Source organism: Sitophilus oryzae, unplaced genomic scaffold (assembly GCF_002938485.1).
Source record: "Sitophilus oryzae breed Bouriz unplaced genomic scaffold, Soryzae_2.0 scaffold_811_pilon_pilon, whole genome shotgun sequence".
Classification (NCBI taxonomy): domain Eukaryota; kingdom Metazoa; phylum Arthropoda; class Insecta; order Coleoptera; family Curculionidae; genus Sitophilus; species Sitophilus oryzae.
In genome coordinates, this window is record NW_022147430.1 from 1,590,229 (window position 1) to 1,613,388 (window position 23,160).

At 34.4% G+C, this 23,160-nt stretch overlaps 1 protein-coding gene across 2 annotated transcripts in view; it reads left to right on the forward strand.

Annotated features, from left to right (window-relative positions):
• Positions 1–23,160, forward strand: part of LOC115889174 (protein pellino-like) — a 217,256-nt gene that overhangs the window by 132,012 nt on the left and 62,084 nt on the right. The window lies entirely within an intron of this gene.

Sequence of the window (23,160 nt, forward strand, 5' to 3'; positions counted from 1 at the left end):
TAATTTTTAATTAGTAGAAAACGCTAACCCCAAAATTTGCGAATAATATCATTTTGGTCTTTGATTGTCAGCCGTCAGGGGAAAATGGGGTTAGAAAAGTTTGTTTTATAAGCCAATTATTGTTAGGCTTTCTCTATGGATACATCTGAATACCGCAAGCTATTGCTAGGATATCCTATTAATTTTAATTGAATTTTTTTAGACATTGTGAATGATCGTAAATTTTTAAGTATAAATTATAATTGAAACTATTAATTTATTTCACTAATTTCGAGGTTGTGAATGAGTCTGAATGAGTCTCAACTTGCAACGTTCTTATGGAAGTTGTCCGTTTCACAGTTTGTAAACCATAATTCAATTACTTCTTCAAAACCAATTCTTACGAAACCTTGATGTACACACTAAGCTTTCCTGACAATTAGATTAGACTTTTAAGATAATATTAGCCTATTCCACTGCTACTTTACTATTACTTTATTACTTACTATTGGGGTCCTCTTCTGATCTCTATAAGGATACATTCTCCAGTCGAATCCTTTTCATGAAGTCTAATAACTTGGGGACTAAACCCTCCATATACATAATATATAGCTCTTTGCCAAAGGTTTATTATTACCTAGACTTTTGACAAGACCGCACATTTGCCAGGCTATTGCACTGATATAAAATGTGTTCTGGGGTGGAACTCTAACTAAATAGCGATCGGTAGCGATGAAGAATACTATTGCTACCATATTTTTTGGGCAGTACTCTACTATAATCTGTTTCGCCTGACTGCCCTGCTGAATTTTCCATAATTTTAGAGATTTGTTTATGCCATTTTTGTGATTGTTTTTTTTTTCATTTGGCTTGTTCTATTGGCAATTCAATAATTTAATAATTTTAACCATCCAGAACCCTTTTTCTACACTAAAATTCTAATACGGGTCATGAAAAACTAGCACAGTCGACTGTCTTTCTAATGAATAGGCTGTGGTTACTACTTACTATCTGTTTTTTCGACGATTTTTTTCAATCATTTGAAGTAGTTTGGAGTGGATCAGTTTGAATTCAATTTAAAGTATTACGCAATTTAAAAAATAGCCAATCAATTAGGTGCCAGTATGCAGTGAGCTAATTGAAATTTGAGTGGAAATACGGGGTTTATCTGAAATATGTTTCTGGGGAAGTTTTATCAATTAACATGACGTTATCTTAAATATTTACAAAACAGCCTCAAATATTTACAAACTATACCCATACTTTAAGTAGTGAAGTGGAACAAATTCGTAGTATTTTGTATGGCAACATGTTATCTGTTTAGGAAATAATCTAAATATACAGTTCCATTCATAAAGTACATATCAAGAGGATTTTATTATGATTTTATTCTTAAAAATAATAAATAATAAAATTGTAATGGCATATATTATACGAGTATAACCATCTATTTTATTAGACTTGTCATATTATACTCTCACACACACATACGCAGATCTTATAGATGGTTAAAATTTCGATACTCAACATTGTAATTTCGGAAACTACAAAAGATACGAATTCGGTTAAATGAGACAAAAGTTGCGTTATTAGAAGTTTGACAAACGACTTTGAAGAAAACCACGGTATCTTGAATAGTTTCCGATTTATGCCAATAAAATGAAAATAATACATTTATTCGAAACTATTGGATTCAATACAACGTAGGCTGGTAGTTTTATATTTTTGACATCGGCCAATTAAATGCCGTTTTCAAAAATTTTCTAAGCCTTCTAGATTTTGTACAATAATAGTCAAGTTTCTGATTTCTTATAGCTGCCATTTTGAATGTTTATATTATTAAATAGAGCGAAAAAATCTATACGACCATATCTAATTTGTATTCAGATAATATCCAAAATCTTTAAGAAATAAATGTTTTTTAATAATATGGCTATTGGGGTAAGACTTGGAAATCCTCAAGAGTTGGAAATTTCTGATTTCTTTTGGCTGCCATTTTGAGTTATATTGTTAGAGATATATAACAATCGATCTCTATAACAGTAGATTGTTTGTTTACAGGTGATAATATTATATTGACGTTTTAGTTAAAAAGTCGTCAGAAGTTTAAATATTTAAATTGAATTAGTAGGTATGGGGCCACTTGAGCCCAAGGTCAACCCCCATTTTCTCCCTAAATTTAGGGAAATTTTCCCGTCCATAGCGGCCCACCCTATGTAAATCTTATAACATGGGTTATATGTAATTTCCCTAAATCTTCTGATTTTTAGATTTGGCAACGTCGCATTTCATTATACATCCGGCAACGCTGTACGTAGTCGCCGACCGCCATCTAGCGCCTAACTCCGGAACTACCAAGCGCCACCTATCGGGTAGCTCAAAGAAGGTAACTGTAATTTGGGCTCCATTGTTCTTCATCGGTTTAAAGCTGTCTCAAAGGTATAGACCGTAGGTACAATTAAATAACGACTATGTCAAATATCCTAGTCATTATTTAATTGTACTCCCACGCCTTATACCTATTAACCACAGGTGTAAGAATATACCAAAAATGTATTATTAACTAATTATGCATTAACAATGGTGTTTATTAAAAAAAACATAAAACAAAACAGTAGTAATTAAACTATTTATGATACGATTTCCTATAAAAAATAGAGATTAAAGGAAAAAGTTTTCATTTAAATCAGGTAAACAACCGCTGGTCATCTGTCATCGACTTCGGCAAACATCGGTTATTTTCGTGTAACTTTAAAATATTTACACAACGGCCATATTGGGGTGTGGTCTTTCCTATACCATGTACCCTTATCCCAACAGAAAAAATATCACTTAAAATGAAAAATACGCTATAATAATAATTTACTATGGAATAAAATTAATTTAAGCTTGAACCATTAAAACTTATAGATGGAATAAAAATAATAACTAAAATATGTTTTTCTATAAACACCCATATACCATCACGCTATAGGCCCATGTACAAATTTGCCGAAAAAATAGGTTTATTACCATAAAAACACACAGAGACCTTAAAAATACGGACCTACCTGAGTTTACAGTTATTATCCACATACTCCGTTAAACAGGCACTTAACACACGAAAATCACTCTTCGATATCACACACTTTTAAGCCCTTTTCACTAAACACACTCAAAATACACAGAAAATTTCTTGATTCCAAAACCGTTAGAAGTTAGAAATGAACTAAAAAGCGACCAAATGTATACGACCGGCGATTAAATTGGTTTTCTATACACGGAAGTTACCGATAAGACCGCTAACACGCTTTACCACAAACAGAAATATGTATATTTATAGATACAGGGTGTTAATGAAAAACAAAATACAAATTTTTAATATTTATTTAAAGTATGCAATACATTTACTTTTTGATATTTTGGCGCAGGTACTAAATACTATTATAGCAGATGATATAAACGTCATAATTATATACAAAAATAGAACTATATATGAAATCACTGTAGGTTCTTCCTTATCCTTTTTACACGTCTGATTTTTCATAGTTGAACTATCGTTAAAATTGATGGGTAACATCTGCCAATCAGATTGATCTCCAACACTTCTATTTGAAAAGATTACCCTTATTTTATATTTTATGTTCGTCTTATTCCTAGTCTCTTCTTCCGATAATGGACGTTTGAAAACTTCCACCGATCCGTTATTGCTATATTCCAATCTCTGCCAAGCTTCTGGCCATTTACACTTCGTTGTAGAATCATTATTTTTTAAACATACGAAAGCTTCAATAACATCTTTCGGTTTATTTATATAGAATGTATTTTGCACTATAACGGCAAATATAATAAAAGCTGAACTTAACGCCGCCATGTCTGGATACTGAATGACTGTTTAGCTATGTTGACGGAGAGAATATAAACAATCTCGGCATCTTGCTTGAGAAGGGGGAGGACCGTCAATATGAGTCACTTGATCAGGTCTGTTGTAGTGAATAAAACATGGCAATTGCGTTTGCAAATAGAAATTATTTTTGTATTCGATAGGAAGTCGAGACCATATATTTAAAAGCGTATAGGGGCTAATATGCTCTGCTAGAAATTCTACAGACAGTGCTTTTAACTCCTCTGTAGTATATTTTGCCAAATCCAAATACATGTTTACTTTTCAAGTGGTTAAATAATACTAAAGAATAAAACGTTAAATTATTATTTTTATACATTTATTCACAACAGTTACAAGGTGTTATTTTTACAAGTAACTCTAACCTATAATTAGCAATAAACTTTTGATTTAAAAAATTATGCGTATATCGTAGGGCGAGTCATCCAAACAAATCATTTAGTATGTTTATGGGAGATCTTCAATTCTAGAAGTTTCGAAAACATATACTGTTTCTCTTCGTAAAATTTTATAAGTTCTTTTAATTGTTGTAAATTAGCCAAATGTTTCTCTAGTAAAAAATTTATATCTTCGGTAGACATCTTTCTCCTTTTACACATATTTACTCTTCAAGTGTTTAAATAATACTAAAGAATAAAGCGTTAAATTATTATTTCTATACATTTATTCACAAGCGGTAAATACACATATGAGTTGAAAATCATTTTTGAGTTTATTTGGATTAATTTCTAGAAATTCCAACATATAATATGATAATTCACAAACATTTAAATAACAATATTTTTTAATTTCTTCCAAACAATTTTCTTCAGAGACATTACAAGCTCTAATATAATGTAAAAGATTATCGTAAAAAGGTCTTAAGTCTAATTTTACAAGTAACTCTAACCTATAATTAACAATAAACTTTTGATTTAAAATTAATCGAATGTCTTCCATAGTGAAACAAAACGGTACATCCAAACACATCACTGTAATTATCCACTCTTCCAGGAATTTGCTTGCTTTAACGGTGAAATTTTCAGATAGGGCTTGAACAGTTTTCTCCATTTTCTCATTGTCAGGTACCAAAATAAATGATGATGTAATGTTCAAAAACTCGAACCAATCCGTATCGTCAAAAGATATTGTCATTAGTTCATTGGGTAGGTTGAATAATTTGTTCACAATTTTAACTGTAGGTATCAAACCTCTCGCGATACTTATTCCAGCAACAATATCAAAGTTCTTCGTGGGATAACACGTTTCAGCCAACAATCTGCGTTCTTTCTTGATTTCCATATTACTTCGTAAAACCATACTGTTTAGATACTCGAAATAATCTGGTGAGGAACATGATGATGAATTTGAGGTTATGTCTAGCGCTTCCATCTCGACATACGCACAAACCGGTGTCTTGACGATTACTAATCGATCGTATACGTTTTATTTCCTTCCCCTACCACCACCATCAAACTAATTTATTTGTTTAAACTTGTTTATATTCAATTCTAAAAATAGAATCTTACGCAACGACCAGCCGCTATCTCTTTCCTGGAAAGCACCAGATTTCGTCACTAAGACTTGTTTAAACTCGTTGAATACTTCCTCCAGATTTGTATTTTCGTAAACATCATATCGGGAATTAAACGATTTAATATCTTCTTTCGTTTCAGATCCTAATATGTATGAACAAAATAATTCCATATTGAATTTGATGGAGGTATGGTTCCTGATATATGTTCCTGAAGTAAACGTACAATAGTATCTTTAAGAGCATCTAAATATAGGATAATATTATTCGGATGTGATTCAGAGGTTATCCTATAAGATTTAATTCGATTTTTAAAAGCACACCTAACAAGCTGAATTCCAGGTTCTAATTCTACACAACACTGATTTTTATGTTGATGACTTAAACAGTGGAAATTACACTCCTTACACAATGAATGCATTTTGAATACTGAAGAGGTTTAGACAATGTCTTTACTTTTATCAATCCAACTATTATGTGATTTGTCGAATCCTAACCACTTGACTAGAATTTTATTTCCTTTCTTTTTCAACACTTGCTCTACAAGATAGATTTCAGGTTGTTTAGTTTTCTGTAATTCTTCTTCGTAAAATCCACCGCTGATGGGATTACCTTGATAACCTTCTAAGAGGTACGTTACAGGGTTTGTGATTTTTACTTTAGATACTTTGAAAAGCTCAGTGGTCCAATTTGGCGTATATCCTTTTTCAAAAAGATGTTTCTGTTTTGAGATTCTAACGGTATCGCCAACTTTAAATTTTGATTTTCCCGCTACCTTAATATGACTATAAACGCCACCTAGTAGTTTCTCTTCACTATTACTATCCACATTCTTCGGTTTCATTCCAATGGTTCTGTGTTTCGTATCGTTATAGTCTTCTGTAACTTTATTTAGTAATTCCAGCCATCTATGGTTCCCATTCAACGTAAACGATCTAAACAATTTTTCCTTAATAGTGCGAATTACACGTTCAGCTATAGAGGCTTTCAAAGGACTAAAAGTACTGTAGTGTTGGATCTTGTATTTTTTCATCAAATTTTGAACTGACTGTTGTAATACTCTTTGCCATTATCCGACACCAACTTTTTAGGAATTCTGTTTGAAGATTTCAATATGATTTCCATGGCCTTAGTAATGTCTGGTGCAGATTTTGATTTTACAGGTTTTGTCCATAGATATTTGGAAAAACAATCAATCACAACCAAGATATATTTATAGCCCTTATTCTCTCGAGAATATTGATCTAATTGAGCAAGATCGGTGGCAAAAGTATCGTCTAAACCATACTGAATAAATCTTCGTCTTTTGAATTTAATACGAGCGGGTTTATGAAGTTCCCTAACGACTTGTTCTCTAGAACCCATCGCTTTGTCTAACGAAATAGTGCTGGTATATGTGTATTTATATTTTATTTTGGGTTAGAATTTTTTTTACTTAATAATAAATCTTCAAGGACACCTTTTACATCACCCAAATCGTTTGATAAATCGTCTATTTTCTGGTTTGTTATTGTCTTAAACGAATCAAGCACTCTCTGATATTGTGCTGCTATATCCGTATCAATGTTCTGTATATCATGCTCAATGTTTGATAGTTTAGAATTGATACTATCAGTTCTAGACGTTTAGCCTTATGGATTTTTCAATCACCGTATCTGTATAATTCTTTATCGCACTTTCCAGCATATCAAGATCTATGCAGTTTCTTGACTATCTCATCCTCTAAAGTTCCAAATTTCTTATCCATATCCGTTAGACGTGTTGAAATTTTTGAAAACGTCTCCTGTAAGTCTATCTCTAACGCTTCTAATCTTTCGGCAAGAACACTGTTAAATGCGTTTATTGTTTCCATAGAACGAGCTTGAAATTTTATCTCTTCGCGGACTTTCCCTGCTAGCTCATCAGTATATCGTTTAGTCGATACATCGCTCTCTTCTGTAGGGTCTTCAACATTAGTTATTTTTCGATTTTCAAAATCATAATCTCCTTCAGGTGTGTGGGAAAATTCAGGTTGAGGGTGTACTAACCTTCGCTTGGAAGATAAAGACCATCCGAACTTGTTCATGGTTGAAATAATAATGCTCAAATATCTAGTATAACACTTTATTTATAGGTTCAACTACACCTAGTTCTAACAATTCTTCAAGAATACTCATTATTTCATTCGTATGGTTTCCGTTTCCTGCTGTTTGAGAGGCATCCAGTTTACTTAATCTATCCACCAACTCGTTGACGTCATCATAATAAATATATTCTTTAGGTTTTTCTTATACTCAAGTAGTGCGGATCCAGATTTAGTTTGCGATCTGGTTTTAGGGATTTTCTGTGCTATATTGCTGGCTGATGAATGCCTAAGTCTTGAACCTTCAAGCGAAGCCGAAGATGCAGCTGTAATCAATGGTTTAACGAAATCCCTATATTTCACAGATTTACTACCTCTCAATTGTCCCAATGGACTAAAATCTCTTTTGTGAACGTTGGTTTGCTTCAATATTTTCTGAAATTGAACTCTATCGTTTTCAGTAAAGTGCATAGGTTTCTTTAGAAATAACAATTCATATAAACCACGATTTCCTTTGTAAATAGAATCGCCTACTCGTATATCACCATTTTGAAGAAAATCCACTTTTTCCGTCCCCATTTTCCAAGTTTCAGTTGGTGCATTATGTTGTAAACCATACGTATGATCTATTTCATCGGAATCTATAAAGTACTTATCGATAAATTCATGTGCTATTTTTGGATACTGATCCAAGTAGCTCTTGTACACTTCAGTTTGTTCTAGAATTGATTTTTGAAGATCTTCGTTAGCATCTTTAAATGCTTGTAGTGATTGTACTTCCATAAAAACATTATCATCATCATCATTATCACTGTTTCCAGACTTCTCCGCAATCATTTCAGTCGGCTGGAATTCAACATACTTTTGAGAACTGCGTTCAGGTTTCGGCTGTTTCTTTATCGATGATGGTGGTGTTATCTTTTCCATCTTTACAATTTCCTCTTCCTTGTTCTTTATTGTTCTGTCTGCGAGTTTATTTAAGGGTATAGTTATAGGTCCCAATATTCTATTTAGAGTTTCATCTCCCTCATCACGTTCTAATTTCAAGGCTAGATGTTTTTTTCGTATATGTCTAGCAGCATTTATAATCTTTCTCTGAACTTCTCGCTCATCTTTTGTTAATATCTTAGGCATTTCGAACCCGATCAGACCCAACAGGTCTGTTTCAATCAGGTCCGTTCAATCAGGTCTGTTTCAATCAGGTCTGTTTCAATCAGGTCTGTTTCAATCAGGTCTGTTTCAATCAGGTCTGTTTCAATCAGGTCTGTTTCAATCAGACCCGTTCAATCAGGTCTGTTTCAATCAGGTCTGTTTCAATCAGGTCTGTTTCAATCGGGTCTGTGTTAGTGTTGCGTTAGCGTTGCGTTGGCGTTGCGTTAGAGTTGCGTTAGCGTTGTGTTCTTGTTGCGTTGGCGTTGCGTTCGTGTTGCGTTAGCGTTGCGTTCGTGTTGCGTTAGCGTTGTGTTCTTGTTGCGTTGGTGTTGCGTTAGTTATAAATACTACATATTCTTATGAAAGGCATCATTAGTACGTCATCGATCATGGAGCAACAACGCTGTAGGTTAAAACTCTTGGATATACCACACCGAAATGTATTTGGTATTAGAAGAGTGAACAAACGTCTGCTTATTGGTGACGAACCAGTAGAAGTTCAAGATGACGAGTATCTAGCGATTAAAGATGAAAAATTTGAACTGACGAGCGGATTATTGAATCTTCTTACTCAATCGCATCCTACTGAATACTCTGAAGTAGATTTAGAGAATTATAAGTTTATACTGTTATTAACAAACGCACATAGGCATCAGTTTAATCAGGATAGACACATTAATTCAAACAAAAGCTGGAAATATGTAAATATTATTTCTAAACTATTTCCTCCAGCAAGGAAGAGCATAAACTTATGCAGAAGAAAACTTATTACGGAACGGGTTAGTGATGAAAGCTTTCCTCCTAAATACGATTACACAAACGAACGACTCTTAAACAATAGTTCTCCTCCTCTGGAATACGACGACATTAATGAACTGGTTGATAGACTATATGTACTGGACCAAACCCAAGGAAAAAAAGAAGATATTTTCAAGATTTTAAGGGAGCTTGAACGTTTAGAAGTGATATATAGACCCTAAACATATATATGGTGGTTAACAAACTACTTACATTCAGTTGACAGTCTAATCTTGTCTGAACAACATGTACGTTATTTTAGCGATAGTGACAGTGGTGCTTACCCACTCTGCAAGTGGTGGTGAGCTAACACAAGAAGAAGCCCAGACTTTCTTACGATTTCACGGGTATTTTCATAATAATGAATCAGCAGACGTCCAGAACCTAGAATCATTGGCTGATGGTTTAAGCGAGTTTCAGGCTATATATAATCTACCAGAGGATGGAACATTGAACCCCCAAACCGTTTCTTTTATACAGAGGTATTGGTGTGGAACTTCTGATAATTACTATACCCTTCACAATAGCAAACAAGGAAAATGGAATACTAATATTCTAAAGTGGACAGTTTACCCTCCATCAACCGCATATCTTCCACATAGACAAAAATATGTAGGAATAACGAGACAGGCTTTCGAAATGTGGTCTGCCAATAGCAATTTGCAGTTTGAGTATGTTAACCCGTACTCGAAAAAAAATATTTCTGTAAATATAGTGATTTCATTTACGGAAGCAAACCATACGTTCCGAAGAATTAATAATAGGGATTGGTGCCCATTTCCAACAGGAGGAATGATACTGGGGCATGCCTATTTCCCCGATTTAATGTCCACGACCGAGGAAGTTCACATACAAAAAAGTTTAAGTTGGTATTTGGATGAGGAACCGGTCCCGGAAGGCGCTACAAGTCTGTTGAGAGTTTTAACACATGAAATAGGTCACGTCCTTGGTATAGCGCATTCTGCAAACTACGAATCTATAATGTACCCGTCTTTGGTGTTTGAAAACACAACGAAACTATCGCAAGATGATATATTGGCAATTCAAGAGTTATACGGTTCCAAACCGGTAGTGACAACGGCTAGAACCACGGTGAGAACCATGAAGACAACAAAAACGATGCCTACGACAACCACGAAGACAACGACGACTATCCCAACGCCGAACACGCAAGGAATCAATTTAAAAGTTCCCAAATTATGTGATTTAAATTCTAAGATGTCAAATACCTCGTTTCTAATTGTGAATAATAAACTTTACTTGTTTTATAAAAAGTACGTGTGGATGTTAAATTTAAACACTAGGGAAATTCAAGATACACCGCTTGTAATAACTGATTGGTTAACATTTTTACATACACCTTTTGAAAAAATATCGGGTATTTATCAAAAACCAGATAACGAAATTGTATTATTCAGTGAAAGTATGGTTTATATTTTCGAATACGCCTCGTTTAGGTTGCTTAAACGAGGCGTATTCGGGCAGGAAAATAGTAAAACCATACTTTCGAAAGAATAACTTAATCGTTATCTGGACACGATAAGCACCATATTTTTCAAAAGGTGTAGGCTAATGTTAAACAATCAGTTATTAAACGGTGATGACATCTTATAAATTTCTCTAGTGTAATTAACATTTACACTAAACGAAGTACGTGTATTATTCGGTAGAAAAGAACTGACTATCTCAGAGATTAAACGCATATTTGTTGCGTGTTCATGCATCTTCACCGTCAATCTCTGCGGAACTTGTAACTGATTCCCATGCGTGTTCTGATGTTCTCATAGATCACTGCTCGTGGTTGTCGTAGGCATCGTTTTTGTTATCTCTATGGTTCTCACCGTGGTTCTCACTGCCGGTTTGGAACCGCAGTATAACTCTTTGAATTGCCAATATATCATCTTGCGATATTTCGTTGTGTTTTCAAACACCAAAGACGGGTACATTACTAGATTCGTAGTTTGCAGAAATGCGCTATACCAAGGACGTGACCTATTTCATGTGGTTAAAACTCTCAACAGACTGTAGCGCCTTCCGACCGGTTCCTCATCCAAATACCAACGCAAACAGTTGAAATTCGCCTCGGACGTGACTATTTCATGTGGGAAACAGCATGCAGTATCTTCAGCGCTGGAAGGCACCAATCCTATTAATAATTCTTCGGGAAACATGATATCATTTTGCTTCCGTAAAATGAAATCTTCTATGGTTGCTCCAGAAATATTTTTTTCGGGTACAGGGCCAACATGCTCTCAAACTACAAATGACTGTGGCAGACATTTCGAAAATTCGTGTCGTTATTCCTACTACGTCTTTGTGGAAAGGAATATGCGGTTGATGGAGGGTAACTGTCCACTAGAATTTAAGTATTCCATTCCTTGTTTCGCTGTGAAGGGTATAAAATCAAAGAAGAACACCAATACCTCTGTATAAGAGAAACGGTTTGGAAATTCACCGTTCATCCTCTAGATTATATATGAAACTCGCTAAACCATCAATTCAGGTTCTGGACGTCTGCTGATTCATTATTATGAAAATACCCGTAATCGTAAGAAAAGTCTGGGCTTCTTCTGTGTTAGCTCACCACCACTTGCCGAGGTGGGTGCCACCACTGTCACTATCGCTAAAATAACGTACATGTTGTTCAGACAAGATTAGACTGTCAACTGAATGTAAGTAGTTTGTTAACCATATATATGTTTAGGTGGGCTGTATATCAGCTGAACGTTGTTAACCGCTATGTTACGAATCTGTATCACTACTTAAAATGCGTTCAAGCTCCTTAAATTTGGTCCAGCTATCAGTCTATCAACCAGTTCATTAATGTCGTCGTATTCAGAGGAGGAGAGACTGTCGTGCAATTAAGAGGACTTCGATTCAGTGTAATCGCATTTAGGAGAAAGCTTTCTGACTAACCCGTTCGTAATAAGTTACTATTCTTTCTGTTTATAGTATCTTCTGCTGGAGAAATGGAAATAATGTTACATATTTCCAGCTTTTGTTTGATTATCCTGATTAAACTGATGCCTATGTGCGTTGTCAATAAACGCAATTCTCTAAATCTACTTCTCGAATCACTCGAGTAAGTTGATTCAATAATCGCCTCGTCAGTTGACCAAATTTTTAATCTTTAATAGATACTCGTCATCTTGAACTTCTGGTTCGTCACCACGCAGACGCAACTCACCTGTACCAAATACATTTCGGTGTGAGTATTATCGGAGTTTTAACCTACAGCGTTGTGCCGCATGACGATGACGTGCTGCTCATAAGATATGTAGTTATAACTAACGCAACCTGCTGCAAGCTGGCTTTCTTAACACAACTTAACGCTGTTGCAACAGAACACAACGCTGCAACTAACGCACGCCAACTGGCGCTACTATAACAACACTAACACAGAACCCGATTGAAACAGAACCTGATTGAAACAGCACCTGATTGAAACAGACCTTGGTGGCTGGGTCTGATTAGCTGAAACAGACCTGCTGAAACAGACCGGTGTTGCCAAACTGTGAAGCTGGGCCTGTTCCTGATTGAAACAGTGGACCGAATCTGATCGGAAGAACAGACCGCCTAAGGCTAACAGACCTGAGCGAAGAAATAAACGCCGCTAAATGCTGATATTAACGCTGGCAGCAGAAGGCAATGAGGAGATAACGAAGATGAAGCTAAGACCACCATACGAAAATGCCGCAAGCCTTGAAATTCGCGAGCCGTAGCAATGAAGGCGAAAGAAATTAAGATGGAATGATGGCACCATCATCGACAACCAGGCTGAAACCGAACTCGTTAATTCAAGCCGACTGTGACGGCTGGTGTGGAAACTGCTGGATCAGAAAAGATAACACCACCATCATCGATAAAGAAACAGCCGAAACCTGAACGCAGTTCTCAAAAGTATGTTGAATTCCAGCCGACTGAAATGATTGCGGAGAAGTCTGGAAACAGTGATAATGATGATGATGATAATGTTTTTATGGAAGTACAATCACTACAAGCATTTAAAGATGCTAACGAAGATCTTCAAAAATCAATTCTAGAACAAACTGAAGTGTACAAGAGCTACTTGGATCAGTATCCAAAAATAGCACATGAATTTATCGATAAGTACTTTATAGATTCCGATGAAATAGATCATACGTATGGTTTACAACATAATGCACCAACTGAAACTTGGAAAATGGGGACGGAAAAAGTGGATTTTCTTCAAAATGGTGATATACGAGTAGGCGATTCTATTTACAAAGGAAATCGTGGTTTATATGAATTGTTATTTCTAAAGAAACCTATGCACTTTACTGAAAACGATAGAGTTCAATTTCAGAAAATATTGAAGCAAACCAACGTTCACAAAAGAGATTTTAGTCCATTGGGACAATTGAGAGGTAGTAAATCTGTGAAATATAGGGATTTCGTTAAACCATTGATTACAGCTGCATCTTCGGCTTCGCTTGAAGGTTCAAGACTTAGGCATTCATCAGCCAGCAATATAGCACAGAAAATCCCTAAAACCAGATCGCAAACTAAATCTGGATCCGCACTACTTGAGTATAATGAAAAACCTAAAGAATATATTTATTATGATGACGTCAACGAGTTGGTGGATAGATTAAGTAAACTGGATGCCTCTCAAACAGCAGGAAACGGAAACCATACGAATGAAATAATGAGTATTCTTGAAGAATTGTTAGAACTAGGTGTAGTTGAACCTATAAATAAAGTGTTATACTAGATATTTGAGCATTATTATTTCAACCATGAACAAGTTCGGATGGTCTTTATCTTCCAAGCGAAGGTTAGTACACCCTCAACCTGAATTTTCCCACACACCTGAAGGAGATTATGATTTTGAAAATCGAAAAATAACTAATGTTGAAGACCCTACAGAAGAGAGCGATGTATCGACTAAACGATATACTGATGAGCTAGCAGGGAAAGTCCGCGAAGAGATAAAATTTCAAGCTCGTTCTATGGAAACAATAAACGCATTTAACAGTGTTCTTGCCGAAAGATTAGAAGCGTTAGAGATAGACTTACAGGAGACGTTTTCAAAAATTTCAACACGTCTAACGGATATGGATAAGAAATTTGGAACTTTAGAGGATGAGATAGTCAAGAAAATGCATATCAAGATCTTGATATGCTGGAAAGTGCGATAAAGAATATACAGATACGGTGATTGAAAAATCCAATAAGGCTAAACGTCTAGAACTGGATAGTAATCAATTCTAAATATCAAACGATTTGGGCGTGACAGAGCGGTCGCCAGACAAAAAATTCAACCAAAATAAATAAGCCACAAATAGCACGCTGCTGCACTGTCGATGGATCTGAAGATCAGGGAGGCGCCGTAAACCCAGCTCGTCGTAGACCAGACAGATTGTCCTGTAATTTGAACTGCCACCGATGATCAATATTCTCGAGAGAATAAGGGCTATAAATATATCTTGGTTGTGATTGATTGTTTTTCCAAATATCATGGACAAAACCTGTAAAATCAAAATCTGCACCAGACATACTAAGGCCATGAAATCATGTTGAAATCTTCAAACAGAATTCCTAAAAAGCGGTGTCGGATAATGGCAAAGAGTCAGTTACAACAGTCAGATGAAAAATTTGATGAAAAATACAAGATCTGGCCGCACAGTACTCTATAACCCTTTTGAAACAATTCACGCAATAGAGAAAACGTGTAATTCGCACTATTAAGGCGCCAAAATTATTTAGATCGTTTACGTTGAATGGGGAACCATAAATGCATTAAATAAAGTTACAGAAGACTATAACGATGTATTTGAAACACAGAAATAAATTGAATGAAAGGTAACGAAGAATGTGGCTCACTCTGAAGTGAGAAAAACTACTAGGATGGCGTTTATAGTCATATTAAGGTAGCGGGAAAAATCAAATTTAAAGTTGGCGATACCGTTAGAATCTCAAAACAGAAACATCTTTGAAAAAAGGATATACGCCAAATTGAACCACTGAGCTTTCAAAGTATCTAAAAGTAAAAATTACAAACCCTGTAACGTACCTTTTAGAAGATTATCAAGGTAATCCCATCAGCGGTGGATTTTACGAAGAAGAATTACAGAAAACTAAACAACCTGAAATCTATCTTGTAGAGCAAGTGTTGAAAAAGAAAGGAAATAAAATTCTAGTCAAGTGGTTAGGATTCGACAAATCACATAATAGTTGGATTGATAAAAGTAAAGACATTGTCTAAACCTCTTCAGTATTCAAAATGCATTCATTGTGTAAGGAGTGTAATTTCCACTGTTTAAGTCATCAACATAAAAATCAGTGTTGTGTAGAATTAGAACCTGGAATTCAGCTTGTTAGGTGTGCTTTTAAAAATCGAATTAAATCTTATAGGATAACCTCTGAATCACATCCGAATAATATTATCCTATATTTAGATGCTCTTAAAGATACTATTGTACGTTTACTTCAGGAACATATATCGATTCATACCTCCATCAAATTCAATATGGAATTATTTTGTTCATACATATTAGGATCTGAAACGAAAGAAGATATTAAATCGTTTAATTCCCGATATGATGTTGTTTACGAAAATACAAATCTGGAGGAAGTATTCAACGAGTTTAAACAAGTCTTAGTGACGAAATCTGGTGCTTTCCAGGAAGAGATAGCGGCTGGTCGTTACGTAAGATTCTATTTTTAGAATTGAATATAAACAAGTTTAAACAAATAAATTAGTTTGATGGTGGTGGTAGGGGAAGGAAATAAAACGTATACGATCGATTAGTAATCGTCAAGACACCGGTTTGTGCGTATGTCGAGATGGAAGCGCTAGACATAACCTCAAATTCATCATCATGTTCCTCACCAGATTATTTCGAGTATCTAAACAGTATGGTTTTACGAAGTAATATGGAAATCAAGAAAGAACGCAGATTGTTGGCTGAAACGTGTTATCCCACGAAGAACTTTGATATTGTTGCTGGAATAAGTATCGCGAGAGGTTTGATACCTACAGTTAAAATTGTGAACAAATTATTCAACCTACCCAATGAACTAATGATAATCTCTTTGACGATACGGATTGGTTCAGTTGAGTTTTTGAACATTACATCATCATTTATTTTGGTACCTGACAACAATGAGAAAATGGAGAAAACTGTTCAAGCCCTATCTGAAAAATTTCTCACCGTTAAAGCAAAATTCCTGGAAGAGTGGATAATTACAGTGATGTGTTTGATGTACCTGTTTTGTTTCACTATGGAAGACATTCGATTAATTTTAAATCAAAAGTTTATTGTTAATTATAGGTTAGAGTTACTTGTAAAATTAGACTTAAGACCTTTTTACGATAATCTTTTACATTATATTAGAGCTTGTAATGTCTCTGAAGAAAATTGTTTGGAAGAAATTAAAAAATATTGTTATTTAAATGTTTGTGAATTATCATATTATATGTTGGAATTTCTAGAAATTAATCCAAATAAACTCAAAAATGATTTTCAACTCATATGTGTATTTACCGCTTGTGAATAAATGTATAGAAATAATAATTTAACGCTTTATTCTTTAGTATTATTTAAACACTTGAAGAGTAAATATGTGTAAAAGGAGAAAGATGTCTACCGAAGATATAAATTTTTTACTAGAGAAACATTTGGCTAATTTACAACAATTAAAAGAACTTATAAAATTTTACGAAGAGAAACAGTATATGTTTTCGAAACTTCTAGAATTGAAGATCTCCCATAAACATACTAAATGATTTGTTTGGATGACTCGCCCTACGATATACGCATAATTTTTTAAATCAAAAGTTTATTGCTAATTATAGGTTAGAGTTACTTGTAAAAATAACACCTTGTAACTGTTGTGAATAAATGTATAAAAATAATAATTTAACGTTTTATTCTTTAGTATTATTTAACCACTTGAAAAGTAAACATGTATTTGGATTTGGCAAAATATACTACAGAGGAGTTAAAAGCACTGTCTGTAGAATTTCTAGCAGAGCATATTAGCCCCTATACGCTTTTAAATATATGGTCTCGACTTCCTATCGAATACAAAAATAATTTCTATTTGCAAACGCAATTGCCATGTTTTATTCACTACAACAGACCTGATCAAGTGACTCATATTGACGGTCCTCCCCCTTCTCAAGCAAGATGCCGAGATTGTTTATATTCTCTCCGTCAACATAGCTAAACAGTCATTCAGTATCCAGACATGGCGGCGTTAAGTTCAGCTTTTATTATATTTGCCGTTATAGTGCAAAATACATTCTATATAAATAAACCGAAAGATGTTATTGAAGCTTTCGTATGTTTAAAAAATAATGATTCTACAACGAAGTGTAAATGGCCAGAAGCTTGGCAGAGATTGGAATATAGCAATAACGGATCGGTGGAAGTTTTCAAACGTCCATTATCGGAAGAAGAGACTAGGAATAAGACGAACATAAAATATAAAATAAGGGTAATCTTTTCAAATAGAAGTGTTGGAGATCAATCTGATTGGCAGATGTTACCCATCAATTTTAACGATAGTTCAACTATGAAAAATCAGACGTGTAAAAAGGATAAGGAAGAACCTACAGTGATTTCATATATAGTTCTATTTTTGTATATAATTATGACGTTTATATCATCTGCTATAATAGTATTTAGTACCTGCGCCAAAATATCAAAAAGTAAATGTATTGCATACTTTAAATAAATATTAAAAATTTGTATTTTGTTTTTCATTAACACCCTGTATATAATAGGTATGACGTAAGATAGATTAACGTTTGACGTTTAATAGACACCCTGTATCTATAAATATACATATTTCTGTTTGTGGTAAAGCGTGTTAGCGGTCTTATCGGTAACTTCCGTGTATAGAAAACCAATTTAATCGCCGGTCGTATACATTTGGTCGCTTTTTAGTTCATTTCTAACTTCTAACGGTTTTGGAATCAAGAAATTTTCTGTGTATTTTGAGTGTGTTTAGTGAAAAGGGCTTAAAAGTGTGTGATATCGAAGAGTGATTTTCGTGTGTTAAGTGCCTGTTTAACGGAGTATGTGGATAATAACTGTAAACTCAGGTAGGTCCGTATTTTTAAGGTCTCTGTGTGTTTTTATGGTAATAAACCTATTTTTTCGGCAAATTTGTACATGGGCCTATAGCGTGATGGTATATGGGTGTTTATAGAAAAACATATTTTAGTTATTATTTTTATTCCATCTATAAGTTTTAATGGTTCAAGCTTAAATTAATTTTATTCCATAGTAAATTATTATTATAGCGTATTTTTCATTTTAAGTGATATTTTTTCTGTTGGGATAAGGGTACATGGTATAGGAAAGACCACACCCCAATATGGCCGTTGTGTAAATATTTTAAAGTTACACGAAAATAACCGATGTTTGCCGAAGTCGATGACAGATGACCAGCGGTTGTTTACCTGATTTAAATGAAAACTTTTTCCTTTAATCTCTATTTTTTATAGGAAATCGTATCATAAATAGTTTAATTACTACTGTTTTGTTTTATGTTTTTTTTAATAAACACCATTGTTAATGCATAATTAGTTAATAATACATTTTTGGTATATTCTTACACCTGTGGTTAATAGGTATAAGGCGTGGGAGTACAATTAAATAATGACTAGGATATTTGACATAGTCGTTATTTAATTGTACCTACGGTCTATACCTTTGAGACAGCTTTAACCGATGAAGAACAATGGAGCCCAAATTACAGTTACCTTCTTTGAGCTACCCGATAGGTGGCGCTTGGTAGTTCCGGAGTTAGGCGCTAGATGGCGGTCGGCGACTACGTACAGCGTTGCCGGATGTATAATGAAATGCGACGTTGCCAAATCTAAAAATCAGAAGATTTAGGGAAATTACATATAACCCATGTTATAAAATTTACATAGGGTGGGCCGCTATGGACGGGAAAATTTCCCTAAATTTAGGGAGAAAATGGGGGTTGACCTTGGGCTCAAGTGGCCCCATACCTACTTGAATTTATTTCAAAAGGAATTTTGTAAAAGGTAATCAATTATTTCAGAGATGACAATATTATTAAATAGAGCGAAAATATCTTTAAAAAAAAATCTAATTTGTATTCAGATAATATCCAAAATCTTTAGGAAAATAATGTTTTTTAATAATATGCTATTGGGGTAAGACTTGGAAATCCAATAATTGAAACCTTATAGGATAGCAGTTATTGAAGTGAAATTTTTTTACGTGCTCTATGGAAGTAAAAATTCAAGGCCATAACACACCACAGCCTTGACACGACATGGCCTTGGCCATGCCTTGACTCACGAGCTAGCGAGAAAAAAAAGTGCAAGGATCGCGCAAAGACCAAAAAACATTTTATTTAAAGCTAAGAAAAGCATTGTCAATCAACCAATTTAATAGCTGTTAGCTGTTAATAAGAAGTTTCACTTCAAATATGCGCACATAGTGCACACAGAATTTTTTTTAATGTACAGGGTGGTCGGAATTGGTCTGTTTTAACAGAGAAAACCTATTTCCTCACTAGATAGAGCAAAACCGACATAGATGTCATGGGCTCGATTTCTGAGACACGTTTAATAGCATAAACCGCCTGTTGATATTTTCACTGCCAACTGAGATACGAGGTCTTTTTGATTTTTTTACCATTTTGAAAATTGTCCATAACTTTTTTAATTCGCGGAATAATAAAATTCTGTAAAGACGTTCTTAAGGCACTTTTTTAAGCACAATCCAGTGGCGTAGTGAGTTTTTTTCTATGCTTGCTCTTTTTGTCAGAAATAATAAAAAATATAATTTTTTAAATGGAAATGATACTTGGCTTACCTATTTCTAAGAATGAGAGAAATATTAGGTTTTTCATCTTTGTATCGAAGTGTGCCTTGATTTTGTGTTGACCTAGTTGTCTAATTATTTTTTATGGCAATTTGATATTCTATATTATTATTTATCTGCATAATTAGAGACTTTTGAAAAGGTAAATTAATATTCTATATTAGTTTTAGTAATTACAATTGAAATCGATACAATAAACAAAGAACAAAGCTAAAAAACATAGTTTTTGAGTGACGAATATAGTTTTCTAAAAAAAATCATCAGATGTTCAAACTGAGCACCTCCTTGTTGAATACATAATAAACATATTTTGCGCACAGAGTTACAGGTATTTATTAGGCGAACTGGTGTAATAAGTCCAAAAGCTTGCCTAGTAGCCTTCTGCAATTCTTCTCTCGTCCCAATGGTTCCTCCTTTATATATAAGGTCTTTTAATTTTCCCCATAAAAAAATCGAAAAAAGTTATGGGGTCCCTTGTTTCAATCCGATTCTCTCTAAATTCTCCATTTAATGACGTTTTAATTGTCATTGGTAAAACTAATATAGAATGTTGATTTATCTTTTCAAAAGTCTTTAATTTTGCAGATAAATAATAATATCTTCTTCTTATCACGCCCTCTCCTGCCGAAGGTTGGCGATCCAAATGGCAATTGTGGCTCTGGAAACTGCAGCCCGGAAGATTTCCGCAGACGAGCGTTCAAACCATCTCCTAAATAATAATATAGAATATTAAATTGTGATAAAAAATAATTAGGCAACTGGGTCAACACAAAGTCAAGGCACACTTCGATACAAAGATGAAAAACCTAATATTTCTCTAATTCTTAGAAATAGGTACCCATAACTTTATATCCTTCGAAATGGTTAAACGTCAGCATTTTTTTAAGTTTATAGCCAACTATGATTTTCATTTAAAAAATTATATTTTTTATTATTTCTGACAAAAAGAGCAAGTATAGAAAAAAACTGACTACGCCACTGGATTGTGCTTAAAAAAGTGCCTTAAGAACGTCTTTACAGAACTTTATTATTCCACGAATTAAAAAAGTTCAATTTTCAAAATTTTTCAAAAAAAATCAAAAAGACCCCGTATCTCAGTTGGCAGTGAAAATATCAACAGGCGGTTTATACTTTATACCCGTGTCTCAGAAATCGAGCCCATGACATCTACGTCGGTTTTGCTCTATCTAGTCAGGAAATAGGTTTTCCCTGTTAAAACAGACCAATTTCGACCACCCTTTACAATACGTGTCGAAACGGGAGGCAGACAAATTGTATAGCAGATGTGTAGTCATGCAGATGTATTACTAGAGTCCACAATGTGCACAACGTGCACAATTGTCTAGTCAAATTGTATTTTTTTGAGGAAAGTTTTGGAGTGGTTCTGTTCTTTATATTTTTTAGAGCGCTGGGCCCGTATTCTGTAACTTTGACATAAAAACGTTACGCTTTCAAAGCGGTGAGCGCAAGTATTCGATCAGCGAAACGCAAGGCAGTCGTTTTGGTATTCTCGTTGCCATGCGAATCGTGTTCTGGATACGCGTTGATCACATATTGGCAACATCACAATTTCTAATATAATAGTCAAAAGTTGATAACTGACGGATGTAATAATGAAAAATGTCAATGTTACGTGAATTTCATAACCTATTGTTGAGTTATGTCAAGCTATTTTTCTATGGATATGTCATTATTCTTATTATACGAGGGAAGTGTTGAAGACGCTTCTTAGCATTTTCGATGTTTTGAACAATATTTATAGCTACCAAGTCGCAAAATTATCAATTACTTATTGAGGAATTTATAGAAGAAGTAGTAATTTTTACTAAAGAGCAAGATAACGCACAATATCACAATTTTTTCGATTTTGACTGACAGTTCGACAAGCAAAACGATCCTTTAAGACAACCGTTTTCAAAGCGCTCAGCGCAGTCAGTAAAGACGCTAAGCGCGTCAGACGAGAATACCGAAATCGGTAATTAAGTGCGCGCTCAGCGAAAATTAACGTCATATTCGCTGAGCGTCTAAAAGCGCTTAGCGTTTTCAAAGTTACAGAATATGGGCTCAGAATCCGAATCTGATGTGTTATCGACGCCTATGATCCTTATGATAGGCAGTCATTTTCACGCCGTGCCTGCACCCCGTGTCCGCTGATGTTGGCGAGTAGCGGAGTAGTAGGCTTTGGAAACAGTTGAATGTCAGAGGTTGTTGATTTTCGGCCCAGAGAGAAGACATTGTTTGTCAAGCTAATTAGAATTAGATTTTAAATATCAATTTCTGTTAAATATATTAATCTCCCGATTACAGATGTTTGCTAACAAAATTTCGTGACGGAATATTGAAAAAAAAAATGCAAAAAACGAAACAAAATTGAATTTTTGCGCTTTTTGCTTATAACTCCAATTTTTTTTTTCTGAAATAATATTTCTATGCAAAATAAAAGTAGACACAATTTCCTACAATTTCAGTTCTGTATTTTTTCTTCAGAAAATCCGATTAGGCTCTAACGCTGGTTGAAGATTAGCATATTTTGAGCTATCACTTCAAAATGAATGGTAAAAATCAATGTTTTACGATGGCAATTCGATGGAAAAATGTGTCATGAAATTTTGTTACCAAACATCAGATGCGAAAAATCAGAACTACCCCAAAACTTTCATCCAAAAATTTTTATGAGTACAAGGTGACTGGATTAAATGAAGGAAAACGAAATACGTACGGTGTTTATCTGGAAAACAGTTGAAATTCTTATCAGTAAGACATCAGCAAGTTAAAAAATACTATCCTGGAAGAGCAGAAACTCATCGTACAATTTTCTCAAGGATTTCTTGAAATTTAGCAGATACTAGTACCTTTCTTTTTTACATAAATCGTCAAACTTACTTCAAATAACGCAACTTTTGTCTCATTTAACCGAATTCGTGTCTCTCGTAGT